An 18,941-nucleotide genomic window follows, 5' to 3' on the forward strand; every position below is an offset into this window, starting at 1 on the left:
TCTCTTCGAAAATTTTCGCACAGCACTAGCTCATTCACCTCACTCTAACAGTGCGAACTCTTGTCGATATTTGGCCTCTTTCATGCATACTTCCTCTTTCGTTTCACTTTGCGTCTTACTTGATACCCGCCCTTGGAGCTGCTGATATACAATACTCGCAACAAATGTGTTTCTCTCTGTATCTCTTTTCGCCATCTCCGGCGGTACACCGAAAGGTTACCGCCCTTCGATGGTGCAATTTTCGCGCTAATCGAAGTGTTAGGGTTTACAGGTGCCGGCCAGCCCAGCAGCAGCAGCAGCAGCAGCAGCAGCAGCAGCAGTTCCCGGTCCCGGCCTGCAGCAGTGGTCCCGCCGCCAGCCAGCCAGCCAGCCAGCCAGCCAGCCAGCCAGCAGCCCTCCGGTGCCAGCAGCAGTCCAGCCAGCAGCAGTCCAGCCAGCAGCAGTCCAGGCAGCAGCGGCAGCAGCAGCAGCAGCAGCAGCAGCCGCAGCCGCAGCCGCCCCGGCCCCGTCCGCGGCAGCAGCGTTCCTGCCTCTCGCCGTCGCCGTCGCCGTTCGCCGTCGCCGTTCGCCGTCGCCGTTCGCCGTCGCCGTTCGCCGTCGCCGTCGCCGTCCGTCGTCCCCCAGTGTGTGTCCTGTCCTTTTAGTGCTGTGTTTTTTCTTTCTTCTCCTTGTCGTCATGTCTGCCCCCACCACCACCGTCACAACCACCACCACCGCCATCGTGTATACGTCCCCTTCCGCCGCCTCCACCACTATCACTTGGTGTGCCCAGTCCCACCCCCCTCCTTCCATCCCTCCCCTCCTCTCTATCCCTTCGCCCTCGCTTTTTGTCGCCCCCTCTCCCGCCTCTTCCTCTCGTTCTGATCCCTTCCCCCCCCCTCCCCCAGCCTGTCACTGCCGCTCCGGCTCGGGTGGTGGCCCGTCGGGCCACTGCCCACGCCCAGCTCTCCCCGTCGCCATCGCCGTCACCGCCGCCACCACCACCACCGCCATCTTCATCGACTTCACCGTCGCCGTCACTGCCACCTTCGCCTGCACCGTCACAGTCATTATCTCCGGCGCCGCCTGCTGCATCCGTGCCGGGACCTGCCCCTTCCCACCACCTCCCCATTGTTCCCGTCCCTCTTATCACCACCCGCCCATCTGCCGCTGTCAAACGCCCTAGTGCCGCCCCCACTCCCTCTGCTCCTAAAAAGGCTCCACCCCGCCCCCCAACCCCACCCCAAAATGCCATGGACGTCTCCCCACCAGGCCCCGCTCCCTCCTCCTCCTCCTCCTCCTCCTCCCCACCCGGTCTCTACAAATATCTCCTGTCCCGTCCCGATCCTTCATTCCTCGAGGCCCGGAATCTCTCCCTCCTCCTCCGCCAACATTTCCCTGGCGCCCCCATCTCTCTCCTTACTCCCAGACGGGATTCCGTTCTCATCTCCTCCCCCAGCCCAACCCTCCATACTGACATCCTCTCCCGCCTCCCCATCACCCGTTTTGGCCCTAACGCCTCCCTCACCCCTGCTCCCTCCCCATCTCCTACCCGCCAACCCCAACCCCCGCGTCGCCCGCCGACCCTCACCGCCGTGATCACTCGGCTTAGTCCGTCGATCACGGAGGAGGAGGTGTTGGCGGAGCTGAAGGCCCATCCCACCCTGGAGGTGCGGGCAGTCCGCCGCATTTTTAACGCGACCGGCCCCACCCGCCTTATGCGGGTGTTCTCTGAGGACGCCCCCTCCATTGACCGTCTCCTGAAGGAGGGTGCCCTCCTCTTCAATCAGCGGTACAAAGTCGACCCCTCCCGTTCCCCCCCTCAATCCCTGCGCTGCCAGAGATGTCTGCGCTACAATGCACACACAACAGCCGAGTGCCGCGAGGCCCCCACATGCCCGCATTGTCGCCAAGCGCACTTCCTCCGGCAGTGCCCCAACCTCCAATCCCCTCCCTCCTGTAATACCTGCAGCCTCCCCCACCCTACCTACTCCCAAAAGTGTAAAGCCCGGCCCCCTCCCACCACCCCTGAACTCACCGTCCCTGTCCGTCCCCTGGACGCCCCCACCCCTCCTGGCAATTCCCTTCGTCCCCCTCCCACTGCTGAGGACATCATCAGGTTCCTCACCATTGTCCTCCAAAACGTCCATCCCTTTCAGCGCCCCCACACCCTCCAACAGATCTCCCTCGCCGCCCGTTCCATATTCCACCTTAAAATGTACGCCACCTATTCCAATAACCAGGCCCATTTCACCTTCTCCCGCCTTGACACCCTCGTCTAAATCCTTATCATGGCACGACAGCATCGTATCCTTTTCAACAATATCCGCTCCCTTCCCGCCAACAAGAACCTTTTCCTGCACACCCTTGCTACCCACCGTGTGGATGCCTTCCTCCTCAATGAAACCTTCCTCCAACCCCACCACTCCATCCACACCTCCCCCTATCTCCTCCACCGCTCCGATAATCCCCTCCCAGTTGCGCGTGGCGGAGTTGCCATTGGCCACCACCGCCAGATCCCCGTTCGGCTCCAACCTCTCCTTCCCGACCCCACCGAACACCTGATCCTTAGTCTCTTCTTCCCTGGCCTTACCATTACCTGCGCCACCATCTATGTCCGCCCTAACGCCCCTCTTCCCTTCGACTTCCTCTCCCACATTGACCGTACCTTCTCCTCCTACGTGATCGCCGCCGACCTCAACATCCATAGTCGTTCCGCCGCCCAGTTACGGCGGTGGCATCGGTTCCTCTCCTCCCTTCAAGGCGACCTCATCCCCATCCCCCAGCACACTCGTCCCGAATCCAACTCCACTCCCGATGTTATCCTCTCCTCCCCCAACCTCCTTGGCCGCATAACGGTGGATGTCCTGGAACCTATTGGTAGCGACCATCTCCCTGTCCTCCTCACCGTATCGGACGGTCGTCGCCCTCGCCCCGACCCTCGTACTGATCCTCCCCCTAAGTATGTCCACGATTATTCCCGAGCCGACTGGAATGCCTACCGGGATACCCTCTCCACCCAGGTCGATAGCCACCCTCTCACCTACCACCACCCTGACGATGTCACCCATGCCGCCTCCTTTCTCCAGCAGACCTTGTCTGAGGCCGTGGAGGCCCACGTTCCTACTGTCGCCATCCACCCCCACCGTCCTACCTTACCCCCGCAGGCCGTTCTCCTCCTCCGTGAATCCCGTCGTCTCTACCGTGCCTTCCTCCGCACGCGTGACCCGGACACACTACGACGCCACCGGCAACTCCAGCGACACGTTCGTAATTTGCTCGCGGCTAAGAAACGCCGGGACTGGCGACAGACATGCACCCGTTTAAATGAAACCCTACCAATCAACTCGTCCAAGTTCTGGTCGGCCTTCCGTCGCCTTACCGGAACTAAACCCTCCCCCTACTATCCTCTTCTCCACGATGATCACCCCTTCCCTGACGCCCTTAGTAAGGCCAATCACTTTGCCTCCTACCTCTCCGATGTTTTCTCCATCCCCGATGATCCTCAGTTCGATTACTCCCTCTTCCCGGATATCCGCGATCGAACTGACACCTCTGTCCCTCCCCTCGCTCCTGGTTTCCAGTACTTGGACAACATTACACACACGGAACTCAATACCCCTATCACTACACAGGATCTCATTGATACACTCCGCACAAAACGCAACACCGCTCCTGGTCACGATCGTGCCACCTACCGTCACCTTCGTGAAGCTCCTGTCTCTTTCCTCTCCACCCTGGCCAGGCTCTACAATGTAGTCCTGTCCACCGGTTACTACCCCGACCTGTGGAAAACCTCCCGCATCCTCATGTTCCTTAAACCTAGCAAACCGCCGTCCGCCGTCTCCTCTTACCGTCCTATCAGCCTTACCTCGGTCTTCAGCAAGGTCCTGGAATCTATCCTCACCCGCCGCATCCACCAGCATCTCCGCCAGCACCGCCTCCTTCCCGTCACCCAGTGTGGCTTTCGGCCATCCTTCTCTTCCGACGATCTTCTCCTTCACCTCACTCATCTCCTCTCCGAACAGCTTAATTCCCGTCGCTCCGCCATCTTCCTCTCCCTTGACCTCGAACGCGCTTATGACCGTGTCTGGCATTCCGGTCTCCTCTTCAAGCTCCAAACCTTTGCCCTTCCCATTAACTACGTCCGTCTGATCGGTTCCTTTCTCTCCCGCCGTCCTTCCTATGTCACCATCCATAACACAGATTCCTACACTTTTTTTCCCTCCGCCGGTGTGCCCCAAGGCTCCGTCCTCTCCCCCCTTCTGTACCTTTTGTACACGGCGGACATGCCGCCGCCGTCACCCCCCGTCCACCTTCTCCAGTTTGCCGATGACACTGCCTTCCTTGCTCTTGCCCCCACCCTACAACGCTCCCAACGCCTTCTCCAATCCCATCTTGACCGCTTCACTGCTTGGTGCAACCAGTGGTTGCTTAAGGTCAATCCCTCCAAAACCCAGGCGATCATTGTAGGCAAAACCACCCCTTCCTTCCGCCTCCTTGATTTCTATCTCACCGTTTATGGCCGTCCTATCGCTCTCACCCCCACCCTTAAGTACCTTGGCGTCACCCTCGACCGTCGCCTCTCCTGGACTCCCCATCTCCAGACAATCCAAGCCAAGGCACGTTCCCGACTCCGTCTCCTCAAGCTCCTTTCCGGCCGTACGTGGGGTCTGGACCCCTCCACCATCCTCCACACCTATAAGTCCCTCATCCGCCCTATCCTCTGTTACGCCCATCCCGCCTGGATCTCCGCCCCCCCTTCCTTTTATAAATCCCTCCAAATCCTTGAACGCCATGCTCTCCGCCTTGCCTATCGCATCCGTCTCCCCTCCCCCACGCGGATCCTGTATGATCTTATCTCCTTCCCTCACCTCCTCCTCTTCCTCGAAAGGATACGCATCCTCTACACCTCCCGTAAACTCGATCCTCCCCACCCGCTCGTCTCCCCGATCCTCTCCCACCCCCGCCCGCTGCCGCGCCTGTACTCTCATGTCCCACCCGGTCTCCATCTCTCCACCCTCCTTACCCTCTCCCAAGGTGGCTTCCGCCAGCTCCCCCTACCTGATGATGCCCTCCTCCCCTCCATCTACCCCTCCTACCAACTTTGATCCTCCCGCCCTCCTCCCGTGCTTGCTCCTCCGGGCACCCTCCCTCCCTTCTCTCCCTTTTTCCCTCCCTCCTCCTTTTCTCTCCCCTTCTCCCCCCGGCCTCCCCTCCCCTGTACCTCTCCCTCTTGCCCCCGTCTCCCCCGCCGTTGGCATCCTTTTCTCCCCTCTCCCCCCACCTCCCCCCTGTTCCACTCTTGGCAGGTCCCCGGACTCGCACACGCTACGTGGACTTTCGCGCGCCGGAGATCGCCGCCATCAGTGTCTTGTGTGTGCCGTCATGTTTCGTGTTCAGTGTTTCCCGTCACGCTCCGTTGTTCACCAGTGCCATCGTCTTCTTCAGTATCTGTGCGTCGTCTCAACAGTTTGCAGTGTGGTTTATCGTCAAGTGTGAACGGCTCCGTGTTTGTCTCTCTGTGTCTCCTATTTTATCGCCCACCATTTTGTGACTTTTCTGTTTTTCTCCTGTTTTTTTGTGCTTCTGTCTCATTTGGCTGAAGAGCAGCGTAGTGTGCTGCTGCCAGCCTGCTTATTGTATAGGCATTAAAATGACAATAAAGTAAAAAAAAAAAAAATCTTTTCGCCTATCACGAGTATTGCTCTTCCTCACATGGCAATTATGAAAACACCCACAGCTGAACAAACACTTCCATTCAGCGCCACGTCCATACTATCAATCATACACCAGTAATTTCACAGCTACTTGCTCCACTAATACATTTCTTATGTCTACTGTTAAACAGATGAAGAATCAAAGTACACAACAAGTCTCTATGAACATCACTGTCAGGACATTTTACAGACCTACGCATGCCATGCCAATCTGTATGCTTCAACTATGATGGCCCATGTGCTATGAATAAAGAAATTTCTCATAAAATAACAAATAATTTTACAACTATACAACTACTCCGACAAGCTCCTTACTAAAATGCTACATGTTTAGCAATCCCCCCATCATCTCAGAATAATCCCAAGCAGTGCTTTCATCCCATGAGCACTTCTTTGCAAGCAAAACCGCAAACTACTTTTTATACTAGCTTCCTTGTCACAGTGAACAGGAAACTAATGCTAGTGCCTCAGTTTACTAAAAAGCTTTTTTCGCTTGCAACATATAAACTACCAACTTGAACCTCTGGGATTTTCAAACACACACACATACAGAAAACTTTATTCCACAGAAATTTAGGAGTAACAGTGGTTACCTCACATTTTCATACATACTCAAATAGCTACTTCCGTGCACTTCACACAATGTTCTCATCGTGTTCCACCAGAGAGCACAGTTATCACTATGCATGGATTCTGGTAAAAGAGCATTAAAAAAACAAACAGCCTGATCAAAGTGATTATCTGCACATCCTCTGCCAATATCATGTCACTCTATACCCGAGGGAAACTAGAATGCAGGGAAAGGAGCTTTGTTGTGAGCACTGTGTTGGTATTTCATCATTTACTGACCAAAGTCTTCTCAAGCCAAGTATGCACCAGCTCTGTGTATGGCTGGGTCAATCAAGAGCCCCTATCAATTTTACTTAAAAGACAAGCAGCATCAACAACTCACAGGAGGCACTGAACATTTTTACCATTATCTGCACCACCTTCCACTGATTTACTGAAGAAGAAACTGCAAAGTCTGCCCAATTTTGTACACAAGTAATCTTGAAAACATTGGAGTCAACAGCAGATACATAGTTTCCAAGACTGTAGCTAGGAACAACCCTTCAATTTCAAGATTTCTCTCTCACTGAGACACACCATACCCAAACTACACCTAGCAGGAAATTGCTACTTACTTCATTTCTAGCTATTTATGTCATATTCAACAACTGTCTCTTTCTCACCTAAATCTTCTACACAACTGAGTACACTGTTATGAACAAACACATTATGGCAACAAGCCAGTGTCACTAATATCCACTCTATTGAAAACCATTTAAATACTTATCCTGCCCAACTAACCACCATCTTCGGCCCAAAGCTCACTCACATCATACCTACAAATCACAAACTTCTGTGGTAAAAATAATTTTGGGTTTCAAAACATAATCTACTAATCACATACCAGTATTTCTTACAAAGCCTATCATTCATCATTCACTTCCAAATATCAGTTTATATGCTGTTGTGCAACTGCAGTGCAAGTAAACACTCTCAAATCATCTAGAACTGAGGTACGGCAAGGGTTCACCAAGTGTTTCCAGGTAGTCCTGTAGCTCTCTCTTTACACAATCGTCTAACACACTGCACGCCATTTCAGGGCAAATGTACTTGTTTCATTATACTACGACACGGCCTATTACAATTTCAAATTTTAAAAAAACAAATATCTGCCTGAACCAACGTCATCCGCTACTCCACGCCCTTCATTCACACAACACAATCTACCTCTTGCTACTTACATTACGTTTTCACTTGTGATGATGGCTCAGCAATAGCCGAGCACTACGAAAAATACCTTGTAGACTCATTTAATGTTCCCCTCCACGGAAATCTTTAGTAAAAGGCGAAAGATTTATTCGTTTTGAAGGGAAACCAGAGTGCCGATCAACGCCCTCACTTCAATACTTATGGCTGCTTCTCTATTACTTCTCCGCGAGAACGCGGAAAATTCTTTCCGTCTTGTCTACTTCTCTACCGTCAACAGACTTCCACTGTCATGCAAGCACACACCCCAAACTAACTGTCAACGCTGAAACACGTGTCTGCCAAATGTCGTCGCTATTACTCTTTAGTTAACTATTTCCATCATTTCTGTCACCATTCAAGCTGCTTCATTACCTCACCTGCCGACAGATGGCAGCACGCCTAATTCCTGTCGGCGACTCACCGTCCGACATACAACGTCCGACACACAACTGCCCGCACTGCTCTGCATCTAACACTAATCTCTCTCCTCCCTACCACACTCGTTCACTGAAAAAACTGACAACTAGACAGTTCTTTGTACGCAAATCTAGGCCACATCAGACGCAACGTGTATGTAGATGTATGGTGCAAGGGAAATATCCCCCTACTCCCACACATCTAATTAATACTAGTTGACAACAGAAATAAAATTTCTGTCGATAGTATTTGAACCAGTCTTATTCATTTGCCAATTTCATGCATTCCTTCTTGCAGATAACAGTGCCTTGCAAATCACTCAATTCATGTTTGCTAGCCAAACGTGCTCCTCCTAAATGTTTCGTACATCATGCATTAGTGGTGATTATCAAGACTGTGTTGTGTGTCAGCTTTTTATGGTCATCAATTGCACTCTTCTTGTGTTGCTCACTCATTCTTGTAACTCAAAAGTACGTCGTTGTCATCCAAGCCTAGCACTTGGAGCAGGCCAAATCAAATGGCTCGTCCCCGTGACACTCGAGAAACTTCCACAAAGCTTTCATGACATGTGGCAATCAAAGTCCTTCCACAACCTGCAGCGACATTTCTGCAACGACGCGTGTCCCGATACCAAAGGTATGACTTACGCTTCTAATCTATATAATAAAACCACCACTCGGAAAGCGCTATTCCCTTCCCACATCCCTCAGAATGTGGTGAACGATCATCGATTACAACCAAGATGCGATGAATCTCGATCGCAAGCCTCACGCTCAGGGAAAGTGCTACCACTCATCATCGTGGTTACGTCTACTCCAGCTTTGAACTAGAGAGAGTTGAAGACATACTACAGAAATGATCCTGTGAAGTATGATCTTGCTTGCAAGCTATCACCGCTCGCTACTTATGCCACGAGACCGTCAACACGCCCTACGAGAATACGACACACTCTTCACATTTCGCGATTTACAAGCTCGGACATTCTGCAAAGAACCAACTTCTACTCTTACTTGGCCGCCATGATCTCACTCAGCTATTTTGTGCGCTACCAGTGCTTCTTGCGTTCCGAAATGAGAGACCATTGCCTCAGGCGAGACTGTATGTAAACACCGCTTGCACCTCCGGCCGCTAGATGGCGGCCTGGGGCACATACAGTAGCATTCTATGGCGCAAGCAGACATGCCAAATAGCCACTGAAAGAGAAACACACAAGAGGGCATTCATAGGACTCTTGTGCTTTCTTTAAAACCGCCTCTCTCTTCGAAAATTTTCGCACAGCACTAGCTCATTCACCTCACTCTAACAGTGCGAACTCTTGTCGATATTTGGCCTCTTTCATGCATACTTCCTCTTTCGTTTCACTTTGCGTCTTACTTGATACCCGCCCTTGGAGCTGCTGATATACAATACTCGCAACAAATGTGTTTCTCTCTGTATCTCTTTTCGCCTATCACGAGTATTGCTCTTCCTCACATGGCAATTATGAAAACACCCACAGCTGAACAAACACTTCCATTCAGCGCCACGTCCATACTATCAATCATACACCAGTAATTTCACAGCTACTTGCTCCACTAATACATTTCTTATGTCTACTGTTAAACAGATGAAGAATCAAAGTACACAACAAGTCTCTATGAACATCACTGTCAGGACATTTTACAGACCTACGCATGCCATGCCAATCTGTATGCTTCAACTATGATGGCCCATGTGCTATGAATAAAGAAATTTCTCATAAAATAACAAATAATTTTACAACTATACAACTACTCCGACAAGCTCCTTACTAAAATGCTACATGTTTAGCAATCCCCCCATCATCTCAGAATAATCCCAAGCAGTGCTTTCATCCCATGAGCACTTCTTTGCAAGCAAAACCACAAACTACTTTTTATACTAGCTTCCTTGTCACAGTGAACAGGAAACTAATGCTAGTGCCTCAGTTTACTAAAAAGCTTTTTTCGCTTGCAACATATAAACTACCAACTTGAACCTCTGGGATTTTCAAACACACACACATACAGAAAACTTTATTCCACAGAAATTTAGGAGTAACAGTGGTTACCTCACATTTTCATACATACTCAAATAGCTACTTCCGTGCACTTCACACAATGTTCTCATCGTGTTCCACCAGAGAACACAGTTATCACTATGCATGGATTCTGGTAAAAGAGCATTAAAAAAAACAAACAGCCTGATCAAAGTGATTATCTGCACATCCTCTGCCAATATCATGTCACTCTATACCCGAGGGAAACTAGAATGCAGGGAAAGGAGCTTTGTTGTGAGCACTGTGTTGGTATTTCATCATTTACTGACCAAAGTCTTCTCAAGCCAAGTATGCACCAGCTCTGTGTATGGCTGGGTCAATCAAGAGCCCCTATCAATTTTACTTAAAAGACAAGCAGCATCAACAACTCACAGGAGGCACTGAACATTTTTACCATTATCTGCACCACCTTCCACTGATTTACTGAAGAAGAAACTGCAAAGTCTGCCCAATTTTGTACACAAGTAATCTTGAAAACATTGGAGTCAACAGCAGATACATAGTTTCCAAGACTGTAGCTAGGAACAACCCTTCAATTTCAAGATTTCTCTCTCACTGAGACACACCATACCCAAACTACACCTAGCAGGAAATTGCTACTTACTTCATTTCTAGCTATTTATGTCATATTCAACAACTGTCTCTTTCTCACCTAAATCTTCTACACAACTGAGTACACTGTTATGAACAAACACATTATGGCAACAAGCCAGTGTCACTAATATCCACTCTATTGAAAACCATTTAAATACTTATCCTGCCCAACTAACCACCATCTTCGGCCCAAAGCTCACTCACATCATACCTACAAATCACAAACTTCTGTGGTAAAAATAATTTTGGGTTTCAAAACATAATCTACTAATCACATACCAGTATTTCTTACAAAGCCTATCATTCATCATTCACTTCCAAATATCAGTTTATATGCTGTTGTGCAACTGCAGTGCAAGTAAACACTCTCAAATCATCTAGAACTGAGGTACGGCAAGGGTTCACCAAGTGTTTCCAGGTAGTCCTGTAGCTCTCTCTTTACACAATCGTCTAACACACTGCACGCCATTTCAGGGCAAATGTACTTGTTTCATTATACTACGACACGGCCTATTACAATTTCAAATTTTAAAAAAACAAATATCTGCCTGAACCAACGTCATCCGCTACTCCACGCCCTTCATTCACACAACACAATCTACCTCTTGCTACTTACATTACGTTTTCACTTGTGATGATGGCTCAGCAATAGCCGAGCACTACGAAAAATACCTTGTAGACTCATTTAATGTTCCCCTCCACGGAAATCTTTAATAAAAGGCGAAAGATTTATTCGTTTTGAAGGGAAACCAGAGTGCCGATCAACGCCCTCACTTCAATACTTATAGCTGCTTCTCTATTACTTCTCCGCGAGAACGCGGAAAATTCTTTCCGTCTTGTCTACTTCTCTACCGTCAACAGACTTCCACTGTCATGCAAGCACACACCCCAAACTAACTGTCAACGCTGAAACACGTGTCTGCCAAATGTCGTCGCTATTACTCTTTAGTTAACTATTTCCATCATTTCTGTCACCATTCAAGCTGCTTCATTACCTCACCTGCCGACAGATGGCAGCACGCCTAATTCCTGTCGGCGACTCACCGTCCGACATACAACGTCCGACACACAACTGCCCGCACTGCTCTGCATCTAACACTAATCTCTCTCCTCCCTACCACACTCGTTCACTGAAAAAACTGACAACTAGACAGTTCTTTGTACGCAAATCTAGGCCACATCAGACGCAACGTGTATGTAGATGTATGGTGCAAGGGAAATATCCCCCTACTCCCACACATCTAATTAATACTAGTTGACAACAGAAATAAAATTTCTGTCGATAGTATTTGAACCAGTCTTATTCATTTGCCAATTTCATGCATTCCTTCTTGCAGATAACAGTGCCTTGCAAATCACTCAATTCATGTTTGCTAGCCAAACGTGCTCCTCCTAAATGTTTCGTACATCATGCATTAGTGGTGATTATCAAGACTGTGTTGTGTGTCAGCTTTTTATGGTCATCAATTGCACTCTTCTTGTGTTGCTCACTCATTCTTGTAACTCAAAAGTACGTCGTTGTCATCCAAGCCTAGCACTTGGAGCAGGCCAAATCAAATGGCTCGTCCCCGTGACACTCGAGAAACTTCCACAAAGCTTTCATGACATGTGGCAATCAAAGTCCTTCCACAACCTGCAGCGACATTTCTGCAACGACGCGTGTCCCGATACCAAAGGTATGACTTACGCTTCTAATCTATATAATAAAACCACCACTCGGAAAGCGCTATTCCCTTCCCACATCCCTCAGAATGTGGTGAACGATCATCGATTACAACCAAGATGCGATGAATCTCGATCGCAAGCCTCACGCTCAGGGAAAGTGCTACCACTCATCATCGTGGTTACGTCTACTCCAGCTTTGAACTAGAGAGAGTTGAAGACATACTACAGAAATGATCCTGTGAAGTATGATCTTGCTTGCAAGCTATCACCGCTCGCTACTTATGCCACGAGACCGTCAACACGCCCTACGAGAATACGACACACTCTTCACATTTCGCGATTTACAAGCTCGGACATTCTGCAAAGAACCAACTTCTACTCTTACTTGGCCGCCATGATCTCACTCAGCTATTTTGTGCGCTACCAGTGCTTCTTGCGTTCCGAAATGAGAGACCATTGCCTCAGGCGAGACTGTATGTAAACACCGCTTGCACCTCCGGCCGCTAGATGGCGGCCTGGGGCACATACAGTAGCATTCTATGGCGCAAGCAGACATGCCAAATAGCCACTGAAAGAGAAACACACAAGAGGGCATTCATAGGACTCTTGTGCTTTCTTTAAAACCGCCTCTCTCTTCGAAAATTTTCGCACAGCACTAGCTCATTCACCTCACTCTAACAGTGCGAACTCTTGTCGATATTTGGCCTCTTTCATGCATACTTCCTCTTTCGTTTCACTTTGCGTCTTACTTGATACCCGCCCTTGGAGCTGCTGATATACAATACTCGCAACAAATGTGTTTCTCTCTGTATCTCTTTTCGCCTATCACGAGTATTGCTCTTCCTCACATGGCAATTATGAAAACACCCACAGCTGAACAAACACTTCCATTCAGCGCCACGTCCATACTATCAATCATACACCAGTAATTTCACAGCTACTTGCTCCACTAATACATTTCTTATGTCTACTGTTAAACAGATGAAGAATCAAAGTACACAACAAGTCTCTATGAACATCACTGTCAGAACATTTTACAGACCTACGCATGCCATGCCAATCTGTATGCTTCAACTATGATGGCCCATGTGCTATGAATAAAGAAATTTCTCATAAAATAACAAATAATTTTACAACTATACAACTACTCCGACAAGCTCCTTACTAAAATGCTACATGTTTAGCAATCCCCCCATCATCTCAGAATAATCCCAAGCAGTGCTTTCATCCCATGAGCACTTCTCTGCAAGCAAAACCGCAAACTACTTTTTATACTAGCTTCCTTGTCACAGTGAACAGGAAACTAATGCTAGTGCCTCAGTTTACTAAAAAGCTTTTTTCGCTTGCAACATATAAACTACCAACTTGAACCTCTGGGATTTTCAAACACACACACATACAGAAAACTTTATTCCACAGAAATTTAGGAGTAACAGTGGTTACCTCACATTTTCATACATACTCAAATAGCTACTTCCGTGCACTTCACACAATGTTCTCATCGTGTTCCACCAGAGAACACAGTTATCACTATGCATGGATTCTGGTAAAAGAGCATTAAAAAAACAAACAGCCTGATCAAAGTGATTATCTGCACATCCTCTGCCAATATCATGTCACTCTATACCCGAGGGAAACTAGAATGCAGGGAAAGGAGCTTTGTTGTGAGCACTGTGTTGGTATTTCATCATTTACTGACCAAAGTCTTCTCAAGCCAAGTATGCACCAGCTCTGTGTATGGCTGGGTCAATCAAGAGCCCCCATCAATTTTACTTAAAAGACAAGCAGCATCAACAACTCACAGGAGGCACTGAACATTTTTACCATTATCTGCACCACCTTCCACTGATTTACTGAAGAAGAAACTGCAAAGTCTGCCCAATTTTGTACACAAGTAATCTTGAAAACATTGGAGTCAACAGCAGATACATAGTTTCCAAGACTGTAGCTAGGAACAACCCTTCAATTTCAAGATTTCTCTCTCACTGAGACACACCATACCCAAACTACACCTAGCAGGAAATTGCTACTTACTTCATTTCTAGCTATTTATGTCATATTCAACAACTGTCTCTTTCTCACCTAAATCTTCTACACAACTGAGTACACTGTTATGAACAAACACATTATGGCAACAAGCCAGTGTCACTAATATCCACTCTATTGAAAACCATTTAAATACTTATCCTGCCCAACTAACCACCATCTTCGGCCCAAAGCTCACTCACATCATACCTACAAATCACAAACTTCTGTGGTAAAAATAATTTTGGGTTTCAAAACATAATCTACTAATCACATACCAGTATTTCTTACAAAGCCTATCATTCATCATTCACTTCCAAATATCAGTTTATATGCTGTTGTGCAACTGCAGTGCAAGTAAACACTCTCAAATCATCTAGAACTGAGGTACGGCAAGGGTTCACCAAGTGTTTCCAGGTAGTCCTGTAGCTCTCTCTTTACACAATCGTCTAACACACTGCACGCCATTTCAGGGCAAATGTACTTGTTTCATTATACTACGACACGGCCTATTACAATTTCAAATTTTAAAAAAACAAATATCTGCCTGAACCAACGTCATCCGCTACTCCACGCCCTTCATTCACACAACACAATCTACCTCTTGCTACTTACATTACGTTTTCACTTGTGATGATGGCTCAGCAATAGCCGAGCACTACGAAAAATACCTTATAGACTCATTTAATGTTCCCCTCCACGGAAATCTTTAGTAAAAGGCGAAAGATTTATTCGTTTTGAAGGGAAACCAGAGTGCCGATCAACGTTTTTTGTTTTTTTTTTTTACTTTATTGTCATTTTAATGCCTATACAATAAGCAGGCTGGCAGCAGCACAATACGCTGCTCTTCAGCCAAATGAGACAGAAGCACAAAAACAGGAGAAAAACAGAAAAGTCACAAAATGGTGGGCGATAAAATAGGAGACACAGAGAGACAAACACGGAGCCGTTCACACTTGACGATAAACCACACTGCAAACTGTTGAGACGACGCACAGATACTGAAGAAGACGATGGCACTGGTGAACAACGGAGCATGACGGGAAACACTGAACACGAAACATGACGGCACACACAAGACACTGATGGCGGCCATCTCCGGCGCGCGAAAGTCCACGTAGCGTGTGCGAGTCCGGGGACCTGCCAAGAGTGGAACAGGGGGGAGGTGGGGGGAGAGGGGAGAAAAGGATGCCAACGGCGGGGGAGACGGGGGCAAGAGGGAGAGGGACAGGGGAGGGGAGGCCGGGGGGAGAAGGGGAGAGAAAAGGAGGAGGGAGGGAAAAAGGGAGAGAAGGGAGGGAGGGTGCCCGGAGGAGCAAGCACGGGAGGAGGGCGGGAGGATCAAAGTTGGTAGGAGGGGTAGATGGAGGGGAGGAGGGCATCATCAGGTAGGGGGAGCTGGCGGAAGCCACCTTGGGAGAGGGTAAGGAGGGTGGAGAGATGGAGACCGGGTGGGACATGAGAGTACAGGCGCGGCAGCGGGCGGGGGTGGGAGAGGATCGGGGAGACGAGCGGGTGGGGAGGATCGAGTTTACGGGAGGTGTAGAGGATTCGTATCCTTTCGAGGAAGAGGAGGAGGTGAGGGAAGGAGATAAGATCATACAGGATCCGCGTGGGGGAGGGGAGACGGATGCGATAGGCAAGGCGGAGAGCATGGCGTTCAAGGATTTGGAGGGATTTATAAAAGGAAGGGGGGGCGGAGATCCAGGCGGGATGGGCGTAACAGAGGATAGGGCGGATGAGGGACTTATAGGTGTGTAGGATGGTGGAGGGGTCCAGACCCCACGTACGGCCGGAAAGGAGCTTGAGGAGACGGAGTCGGGAACGTGCCTTGGCTTGGATGGTCTGGAGATGGGGAGTCCAGGAGAGGCGACGGTCGAGGGTGACGCCAAGGTACTTAAGGGTGGGGGTGAGAGCGAGAGGACGGCCAGAAACGGTGAGATAGAAATCAAGGAGGCGGAAGGAAGGGGTGGTTTTGCCTACAATGATCGCCTGGGTTTTGGAGGGATTGACCTTAAGCAACCACTGGTTGCACCAAGCAGTGAAGCGGTCAAGATGGGATTGGAGAAGGCGTTGGGAGCGTTGTAGGGTGGGGGCAAGAGCAAGGAAGGCAGTGTCATCGGCAAACTGGAGAAGGTGGACGGGGGGTGACGGCGGCGGCATGTCCGCCGTGTACAAAAGGTACAGAAGGGGGGAGAGGACGGAGCCTTGGGGCACACCGGCGGAGGGAAAAAAAGTGTAGGAATCTGTGTTATGGATGGTGACATAGGAAGGACGGCGGGAGAGAAAGGAACCGATCAGACGGACGTAGTTAATGGGAAGGGCAAAGGTTTGGAGCTTGAAGAGGAGACCGGAATGCCAGACACGGTCATAAGCGCGTTCGAGGTCAAGGGAGAGGAAGATGGCGGAGCGACGGGAATTAAGCTGTTCGGAGAGGAGATGAGTGAGGTGAAGGAGAAGATCGTCGGAAGAGAAGGATGGCCGAAAGCCACACTGGGTGACGGGAAGGAGGCGGTGCTGGCGGAGATGCTGGTGGATGCGGCGGGTGAGGATAGATTCCAGGACCTTGCTGAAGACCGAGGTAAGGCTGATAGGACGGTAAGAGGAGACGGCGGACGGCGGTTTGCTAGGTTTAAGGAACATGAGGATGCGGGAGGTTTTCCACAGGTCGGGGTAGTAACCGGTGGACAGGACTACATTGTAGAGCCTGGCCAGGGTGGAGAGGAAAGAGACAGGAGCTTCACGAAGGTGACGGTAGGTGGCACGATCGTGACCAGGAGCGGTGTTGCGTTTTGTGCGGAGTGTATCAATGAGATCCTGTGTAGTGATAGGGGTATTGAGTTCCGTGTGTGTAATGTTGTCCAAGTACTGGAAACCAGGAGCGAGGGGAGGGACAGAGGTGTCAGTTCGATCGCGGATATCCGGGAAGAGGGAGTAATCGAACTGAGGATCATCGGGGATGGAGAAAACATCGGAGAGGTAGGAGGCAAAGTGATTGGCCTTACTAAGGGCGTCAGGGAAGGGGTGATCATCGTGGAGAAGAGGATAGTAGGGGGAGGGTTTAGTTCCGGTAAGGCGACGGAAGGCCGACCAGAACTTGGACGAGTTGATTGGTAGGGTTTCATTCAAACGGGTGCATGTCTGTCGCCAGTCCCGGCGTTTCTTAGCCGCGAGCAAATTACGAACGTGTCGCTGGAGTTGCCGGTGGCGTCGTAGTGTGTCCGGGTCACGCGTGCGGAGGAAGGCACGGTAGAGACGACGGGATTCACGGAGGAGGAGAACGGCCTGCGGGGGTAAGGTAGGACGGTGGGGGTGGATGGCGACAGTAGGAACGTGGGCCTCCACGGCCTCAGACAAGGTCTGCTGGAGAAAGGAGGCGGCATGGGTGACATCGTCAGGGTGGTGGTAGGTGAGAGGGTGGCTATCGACCTGGGTGGAGAGGGTATCCCGGTAGGCATTCCAGTCGGCTCGGGAATAATCGTGGACATACTTAGGGGGAGGATCAGTACGAGGGTCGGGGCGAGGGCGACGACCGTCCGATACGGTGAGGAGGACAGGGAGATGGTCGCTACCAATAGGTTCCAGGACATCCACCGTTATGCGGCCAAGGAGGTTGGGGGAGGAGAGGATAACATCAGGAGTGGAGTTGGATTCGGGACGGGTGTGCTGGGGGATGGGAATGAGGTCGCCTTGAAGGGAGGAGAGGAACCGATGCCACCGCCGTAACTGGGCGGCGGAACGACTATGGATGTTGAGGTCGGCGGCGATCACGTAGGAGGAGAAGGTACGGTCAATGTGGGAGAGGAAGTCGAAGGGAAGAGGGGCGTTAGGGCGGACATAGATGGTGGCGCAGGTAATGGTAAGGCCAGGGAAGAAGAGACTAAGGATCAGGTGTTCGGTGGGGTCGGGAAGGAGAGGTTGGAGCCGAACGGGGATCTGGCGGTGGTGGCCAATGGCAACTCCGCCACGCGCAACTGGGAGGGGATTATCGGAGCGGTGGAGGAGATAGGGGGAGGTGTGGATGGAGTGGTGGGGTTGGAGGAAGGTTTCATTGAGGAGGAAGGCATCCACACGGTGGGTAGCAAGGGTGTGCAGGAAAAGGTTCTTGTTGGCGGGAAGGGAGCGGATATTGTTGAAAAGGATACGATGCTGTCGTGCCATGATAAGGATTTAGACGAGGGTGTCAAGGCGGGAGAAGGTGAAATGGGCCTGGTTATTGGAATAGGTGGCGTACATTTTAAGGTGGAATATGGAACGGGCGGCGAGGGAGATCTGTTGGAGGGTGTGGGGGCGCTGAAAGGGATGGACGTTTTGGAGGACAATGGTGAGGAACCTGATGATGTCCTCAGCAGTGGGAGGGGGACGAAGGGAATTGCCAGGAGGGGTGGGGGCGTCCAGGGGACGGACAGGGACGGTGAGTTCAGGGGTGGTGGGAGGGGGCCGGGCTTTACACTTTTGGGAGTAGGTAGGGTGGGGGAGGCTGCAGGTATTACAGGAGGGAGGGGATTGGAGGTTGGGGCACTGCCGGAGGAAGTGCGCTTGGCGACAATGCGGGCATGTGGGGGCCTCGCGGCACTCGGCTGTTGTGTGTGCATTATAGCGCAGACATCTCTGGCAGCGCAGGGATTGAGGGGGGGAACGGGAGGGGTCGACTTTGTACCGCTGATTGAAGAGGAGGGCACCCTCCT

General features: G+C 50.3%; 5 non-coding genes across 5 annotated transcripts; all 5 read right to left on the minus strand.

The window, feature by feature from the left end:
- Window positions 1–7,512: 7,512 nt before the first annotated feature.
- LOC124791055 lies at window positions 7,513–7,631 on the minus strand. The gene has a single exon (XR_007016491.1). It is a non-coding gene; the product is annotated as a U5 spliceosomal RNA (small nuclear RNA).
- A 953-nt stretch (window positions 7,632–8,584) lies between these two features.
- LOC124790924 lies at window positions 8,585–8,791 on the minus strand. Its single transcript, XR_007016380.1, has one exon. It is a non-coding gene; the product is annotated as a small nucleolar RNA U3 (small nucleolar RNA).
- A 2,411-nt stretch (window positions 8,792–11,202) lies between these two features.
- LOC124791105 lies at window positions 11,203–11,321 on the minus strand. The gene has a single exon (XR_007016533.1). It is a non-coding gene; the product is annotated as a U5 spliceosomal RNA (small nuclear RNA).
- A 953-nt stretch (window positions 11,322–12,274) lies between these two features.
- LOC124790926 lies at window positions 12,275–12,481 on the minus strand. Its single transcript, XR_007016381.1, has one exon. It is a non-coding gene; the product is annotated as a small nucleolar RNA U3 (small nucleolar RNA).
- Window positions 12,482–14,891: 2,410 nt separating this feature from the next.
- LOC124791021 lies at window positions 14,892–15,010 on the minus strand. Its single transcript, XR_007016461.1, has one exon. It is a non-coding gene; the product is annotated as a U5 spliceosomal RNA (small nuclear RNA).
- Between the last annotated feature and the right edge of the window lie 3,931 nt (window positions 15,011–18,941).

This window comes from Schistocerca piceifrons, chromosome 3, assembly GCF_021461385.2.
Source record: "Schistocerca piceifrons isolate TAMUIC-IGC-003096 chromosome 3, iqSchPice1.1, whole genome shotgun sequence".
NCBI lineage: Eukaryota > Metazoa > Arthropoda > Insecta > Orthoptera > Acrididae > Schistocerca > Schistocerca piceifrons.